Raw genomic sequence first — 6,748 nt, forward strand, 5'->3', positions numbered from 1 at the left:
TGTCGGCGCCATATTGGATTAATTAATACTAATACTGGAGAAACTTATACATATGCAGGCAGAAACACAGGAATTAGGTACGTTTGCGATGTAAACATGCTCAGGTGAGACGAGGGAAGGCTAATGAATGGTAATTTTGGCCATTGATTGATTGGATTGAATTATTGTTTCTACTTGTTGGGTTTCTTGGATTATGAGAATATAATGTACTGAATTTCTGAGATTGTTCACATGTTATTGCAATATTTGAAAAAGAAATGGAAGAATCAAATGTAGTTATCATATTACCATCTATCAATATTTACTTAGTCAATATTGTTATACACATTCTGATTGTAAATCAACATTCACAAAAATGATGTGCACAGTAATTGATGCAAAAATGCATTGTATTTCATAATTATACTGCATTATCATGCTGCAAGTCTAATTTTGACAAGTGTTAAGTATATACATAGAAGATGTTTTACTCTGAAGATTGCAATAGCCTTGCAATGATGTGGCAAATGATATACCTTCAGCTATTGCTGAAGAAATTCAGTTACAACTGCATTTTATAGAAATGTAGGACTTTATTGGAATAATTAATAATGTGTATAACCACAACATCATTAAATCTAGATCATTTGACTCAAAACAATATATCATTTGTTCTTTGCTTCTTGATCAATACTGACGTCAGTTCAGTCCAATGTCAATTTTAGTTCCACAGAAAAGTTAGTTCCAGTGACACCAGTGCTGTTCACTGGTATATTTTAGAGCCTGTATATAAATAGAGGAATATATGAATTGAGGTATATATCAATATATTAAATATATTGAGAAATGTCTCTATGTTACCCCATTTAAAAATGGTAACAAATAGAGAAATTCAATGAACTTATTCATATATTTGCAAACTAGGTGAAAAGGTAAAGGTTCTAAAGTTTTAGTATGAACAATAAAAATATTTTTCCAATAATTCAAATTGGAATTGATTCTCAGAAATCTAAGTCAAGTCACCAAAAATCTTAGAAATCATTGAGATAGAAATTATCTTACCAAATATGAAAAAAAAAAACAATTATTTGAATTGTGTAAATTTAACACAAAAGTGATCAAAATAAATACATCATGATTATATGGAATACTCATTTAGATTTGGATTTATATTGAATCTGTATACTGAATAAAGTCATGAACCCTTTTATATTTCGAAAATATTAAAACAAGAATAACACAGAATGATGCGGAAATAACGTGAATCACTAAAAAATGTAGGTCATAAAACCTATAACGTATTTTTTGTGATTCATAAATGAGTTAGTATTTATTTTATATAAACCACAAATGTAAAAACTGAAACTAGATATAAAACACAATACCGCAAAAATATTATGAATGAAATATGAGATGAGAAATGCATACTAAAGAGTGAAAAATTGAAAATGTTACAAAAAAATTTATGGCCTAGTTTGATATTACTTATCAAACGCAGATTGATTCTCGCTAAAGTTCAACTGTTAATAACTACTATAGAGTGTTAAATATCGTCAAATTCATCAAATTTGTACTTTTTTGCATGCAACACAACTTCGTACAGAACATGATATATCAGGAATATGAAATCTCTAGCATAATTTTTTTGAAAATTTGCATATTTCCCTAAGTTTTGCTCGCGTGGCTCACACAAGTTTGTACATATAAAGTTTAGATTGCTGTTTTTGTAATATTTTAAGTAACTTTCAATTCGTCAAACATTTAATCATAAGTTTTTTAAATTGATTGTTTATTAACAAATTTACCAATAAATTTTTATTTTGAACACGGGGTTATTAAAAATCTTTGCAATAAGTGGTCACTATTGTTGATATTTAATTTATAAATAAAAAGAATTCACTAACCTTGAGTCTCATGTCTCTGGCACAGATTGCGGCATCATCTCCAATACTGATTTACAACATGGTTATCTTCAACCCTACAAACAAAATATACATCAGAAATTTGCTAACTTACATTATAATTATTGAATTTAACTTAAAATTTGAAATAACAAACCAACCTTGTTTTGTTTAGTAAAACCAAATTAAAATACTAAAATTATTTAAAAATAATCAAAACTTAACACTCGACACCTGTTGCAATGAACAAGAATGAAATTTGAGCCACGGCTAAAAAATGAACAGTATGACCACTACCGAAAAAAAAAATTACTTTTTCACTTTATATTACAACTTCATATTGCTGAAGTTTTTCATTCTGTTGTCATAATGACACCATTATTGTGTTAAAAATAATAAAAAACAATTACAAAAAAAAATCGATTGAAATTATTGCGATAAACAGTTCGTTTTGTTAAAGTGTTATAATTAGTATATTTTCAAATATGTACGTGATGACCCTGGTAGCTGTCAAAATGTAAGTCTTTTTCATATCGCATATTATAAGATTCAATACTATCTATTTAATAATATATTTTGATAATAGTGAATGCACTAGAACAAAATAACGTCATGCATTGTAAAATCTTATGTAAATATAATTATCAATGATGGATGGATTAAAATCTACGAATTCCGAGAACACCCGCCACCATTATGCCGTAAATATATACGTACTAACAATAAGTGATCTGCACTTGTTGTTAGCACGTATATAATTATCAAACTAATATTTATTTATATTAATACTGATTTTAACAAAACGTACCTTTCATGTTCAATTTTGAAAGTCACCACACTATCAATTGCAAAATAACTAAATGAGCACTTCTCTTCTTGTTAATGAAGATGTGCTAGAAGTGTCAAATGTCAATCGAACAGCGCCGCCTACTTCAGGTTACACAATTACAATAATTTTCCCGCCCTTCCAAAATATTTCAAACTATGAACTAGCATGTTAGTACTTAAATCAGAATTAGTTATATTCTAACAGATATAATTGTTGAGGTGTCATTTATATATTATAATAAATTGAAAATTTTAAAAATACTAATGCTAATATTTTTAAATAAATTTGATTATAAACCTAATTAACTTATAATAAAGTCAAATTATTCATTGATGTTATGAATTAATTAACGCTAATAGACATTATTTTAATTACTATATTTTAAATATCGGCAAAATTTACTATTTTAATTTAGAATTATTTGAATTTAAAATAGTAAATATTTGAAAAGTTAGTTTGTTAGTTCGTTAATGTGAATGAAAAATATATTTATTTTATTGTAATATGTGTACTGAAATCATATTGGTAGAAGATAAGGGACAATTTAAAAGACCATATATAATGACAATATATATATATATATATATATATATATATATATATATGTATGTATACATTATATACATATAAATATATATATATATATATATATATATAATAACATATATATATATAGATATATATATATATATATATATATATATATGTATATACATATTATATACATTATTTACATATAAATATATATAAATAACATATATATATATATATATGTATATATGTATACATATTATATATATACATTGTATACATTGTGTATATATATTATTTGATAGCACATATATTCGCATCATATTCTGACAAGATTTACAAAGTTGCACAATTAAAATCTTTTAAGCTTATGAAGAATTCAATGATATAAATAAATATTGAACAAAATTCTTATTAGATTCAGATCAAGTACGAAAACTTAAAAACGAAAGAAATTTACAGCTAAAGAGGTATGGTATTTGATTAATAATTGCACTAAATATAACAAAGTACATTTATTTCTATAATAGTAATTTTTAATAATTCAGTTTACAGTTTTTGCTAGAATATACGTAAAACCAGGTATCACGTATTATCAATTTTCTGAAATTTCAAAATGTTATATTATTTACTTTTGGTCGTTTTAATATAATTTGGATAGGGTCAACATTTGCCATTCTTGCAGATGGTCCTGCTGGTTGCCCAAAAACCTTATTTTGCCTCGGGCTGGAAGTACGGGTGCAATGATCTGATAATCGCATTATATACAGTTCATGAGCTCGATCTCATCATTCCTTTTTTCAGAATAGTTTTTTGTCTTTTATTATTTAGAGCGTACTGCTGTTGTTTGCATATTATATGCCTACTTGCTTTTTTGTTGTTGGTGTAATAATTTTCTGCGTGCTAATTCTTTTTAGATATCAATGGACATTCGAGGGTATTTGAAACTGATTCGATGATTCGTAATTTGTTAGAATTATTCTATAGTATGAAATATTCAGTCATGAAACTGACTTCTTTCATACGGTCATTCAGTATGACCTCACATTTACCTTAGGTCCAAATGGGCACTCAAAAGCACCCTAAATTTTGGTTAAATAAATACATTAAATGGTTTCTTGTAATGTTTATTTTTAATCAAAACGTATTGTGTCATAATACAGCAACCTTTATCAAATTATAATTTAAAAATAATAGCTTAGTCAACTTCTTCTGTACAATTGTTAAGTATTCTTCTCCACTGTCGCCTAAAGCGTTAAAACGATGTTACAAATAATGTATGTTCCTGATTTATAATGAATTGATTAATAACTAATAATCGATTTCTTCATTAAAATGATCATCACTCATGTGGGACGTCTACAGGACTTGATTATCTTGATCACTTCTTTTTCTCTTTGAATCTTTGGGATGCCCTTAGGACGGCTTAGGTTTCCAACAGCCTGTATGATGTCAATCAAGTGCATCAGTTGCCAATGAATTTTGATTAATATTTTAAATTAAGTTTTAATATAATTTAAGATGTTTCATTTAATGATCATTAGAATCGAATGTAATTAAGAATGTAATCTTTATTGATTGCTGGTATTGTTTTAGTTTGGCTTACCTTTGATATTGGTTGAAAATTCTATAAAATAGAAATAAAATGTCAGGAAATTTTTGTTCTAAGGTTAATTAATTCAAATTATTCTAAATGAGATATTTAATATTTTTCTTTTCTTACAATGTTTAACTTCTTAATGGCTTCTTGTACATGTCGACTCTTTTATCGCCATCATTTTCATCGCAGACGATTTAATTGAAATTCTAATTTATTGCGCTCTCTACATTTGTATAGTGAATAGCATAATATGCATACCGGTTTATGAATATTAAACAAATATTCAACCTGTAATTATCAATAAAACAATCAGTCATTTCCTGCGAACGTAATTAATTCTAGACCGTCCAGATATACCATATATACATTAGGATACACGCATATCATAACTGGCAGCTCACAGCCGTCTAATCTCCTTTTTGCTCCGACTAACAAATAGTTCCATATGAAATGGGAATTAGATTTATCTGACCGATAACTTTGTCGATATGAAAGAGAACTTTTAAAACGTATTTAAGTAATCTGTAAAGAAGCATTTGAGATAAGACACCTATAGGTTTTTTCATTTTACACCACACATTTGTATGTAGATTGAGATAAAATGTTCCACCGTTTTTACACACACGACAGAGTGCTAGATTTTGTGAAGGCAAGTGTTTATTGTCAATAAGGTGCTAAGCTAACTTCAGTGGTTTAGTACAGATATATAACAAATTAAAATTGAATCTTGTTTTTCGTATTAAAAATATAGTACATAGATTAATAATAAATAATCAAATCGTTCAAATGAGTCTTTTAGATCCTAATTCTAACTTTCTAATGATTAAGGGAGACAAACACAAGATATTCAAAATAATTCATGTGTTTTTCAAATAGATACATTTATTAGTTTTGCAGCATATCCAATCAATTTTAACACAAATTTGCCATATCTGAATAGTTTAATAAAAATTTATTAATAAAAAATCTGAGACGGAATTAGTATGTGCAAATGAGAATTTAGGTCCGGTCAGATTGTTTGATTTCTTGATACAAATATTTTAAATTTTTATTAATTATGAGTTCGTTCGTGGTAAATAAAGAACACAAATATGTTTTTAAATTATTTTGAACAGCAATCAGAATTTCCGAGTCCCATAAGCTGTTGTGCTGATTTGACTTAAAACAAGTTGGTTCTACAGATGACAACCCAAACAGTTGTCCTATCTCTGTGTGATGAATTATTATTAGAATTTCTGTAATAGGGCAAATATTTTATTGGTACAGCAATGCGGAATCAGTAAAAACAGTGGCCACTGATTTTTCATTTTCTTTATGACTATTAAAACAAAATATAAATCTTCTAAAAATAATTATGGAAATATCCATCCAAATATCTTCGAGTAAGCACATAATTCCTAATAGCAATAAAAGCTATAGGCCTTTGAAATCAAGGGCGACATGCATGTTTCACCCATTCGAAACAGTTCACATTCTTCCAAAATATATTCTTTGTTAAGTTGACGCCGGCAATATAAAATAGGGATTTATTTGGCAAATACGACTGGAATCAGTCAGGTATATGTCAATGTAGTTTCGGCGAGAAAATTATATGCAAAGGAAAGAAAATAATCTGACACATGAAGGATTTTTTCCGCACTGTGTGCTGTAAATTATTAAAATGTTTTCGTATACGATTTTGTGAAGACCGTATTGTGAAACCTGTCATTTGTGTTTGGATGTAACGGCAAGTCATGTGGCTTTATGAAGATAACGTTTAGTGCAAAATATTATGGAATCTTTTGAGAACCCGTAAATAACGCCACAATGAGTTTGAATAGACAGATTAAGAGATTTCTACAAATTACGTTTCAAAAATACTAAACATTTCATAGAGTCGCTTTTAATAATAAGCTCAGGAACTTCAAT

The 6,748-nt window shown here is 27.5% G+C and overlaps 1 long non-coding RNA gene across 1 annotated transcript; it reads right to left on the reverse strand.

Moving 5' to 3' along the window:
• Nucleotides 1–650: 650 nt before the first annotated feature.
• On the reverse strand, nucleotides 651–2,768 carry LOC113372662. Its single transcript, XR_003366785.1, has 3 exons — nucleotides 2,689–2,768; nucleotides 1,884–1,957; nucleotides 651–762 (listed from the first exon to the last, which is right to left on the reverse strand). It is a non-coding gene; the product is annotated as an uncharacterized LOC113372662 (long non-coding RNA).
• Nucleotides 2,769–6,748: the final 3,980 nt, after the last annotated feature.

Source organism: Ctenocephalides felis, unplaced genomic scaffold, assembly GCF_003426905.1.
Source record: "Ctenocephalides felis isolate EL2017-DRISC unplaced genomic scaffold, ASM342690v1 CF-g0.4_SCAFFOLD_01604, whole genome shotgun sequence".
Classification (NCBI taxonomy): Eukaryota; Metazoa; Arthropoda; class Insecta; order Siphonaptera; family Pulicidae; genus Ctenocephalides; species Ctenocephalides felis.